The sequence below is a fragment of the Perkinsus marinus genome (assembly GCF_000006405.1).
Source record: "Perkinsus marinus ATCC 50983 genomic scaffold scf_1104296945886, whole genome shotgun sequence".
Classification (NCBI taxonomy): domain Eukaryota; phylum Perkinsozoa; order Perkinsida; family Perkinsidae; genus Perkinsus; species Perkinsus marinus.
In genome coordinates, this window is record NW_003211018.1 from 434 (window position 1) to 1,012 (window position 579).

Genomic DNA, 579 nt, shown 5'->3' on the forward strand with positions numbered 1-579 from the left:
TAAAAATCAGCGTAGCTACCCTGCCTCAAAGAAGATACCAGTTTGAGTCGCTAAACTACATCCATGGTGAATGCTAGTGAAGAACCCCCCCCCCCCTATAACCGGCCATTCGGGCTGATATACCCCGCCCCCCCCTGGACAGAGTTGCCTAGACACAGAGCATCAGTCTAGGCGAGCAGCTACCGAGATGTTCAACATCACGGGTAGCTCTCAACATTGGACGGGGGTCCGGGGATCAACATTGAAGACACCGATTGGCAAAACTGCATCATCCGAGAATCGAACTCGGGTCACAACGATGGCAACGTTGTATTCTACCACTAGACCAATGATGCCAATAAAATAAACTTTGCAACGCTTACCTGGCCAGTGAAAATGCATTATCTATGGAAAAATAGTTTCCGATGCGGGGACTCGAACCCCGGTCGCGTGGGTGAGAGCCACGAATCCTAACCAGCTAGACTACATCGGAAGGCTGCAAAGCGGAGTCTATAGGCTAGTGCCAGTTATTATACACACCGAGACATGATGACGGATCCTAACCGCTACCCAAACACGTACACACGTGCGCACTTCCCA

The 579-nt window shown here is 50.8% G+C and overlaps 2 non-coding genes across 2 annotated transcripts; both read right to left on the minus strand.

Moving 5' to 3' along the window:
- Window positions 1-264: 264 nt before the first annotated feature.
- Pmar_PMAR022102 lies at window positions 265-335 on the minus strand. The gene has a single exon. It is a non-coding gene; the product is annotated as a tRNA-Gly (tRNA).
- Window positions 336-399: 64 nt separating this feature from the next.
- Window positions 400-472, minus strand: Pmar_PMAR022103. Its single transcript has one exon. It is a non-coding gene; the product is annotated as a tRNA-Glu (tRNA).
- Between the last annotated feature and the right edge of the window lie 107 nt (window positions 473-579).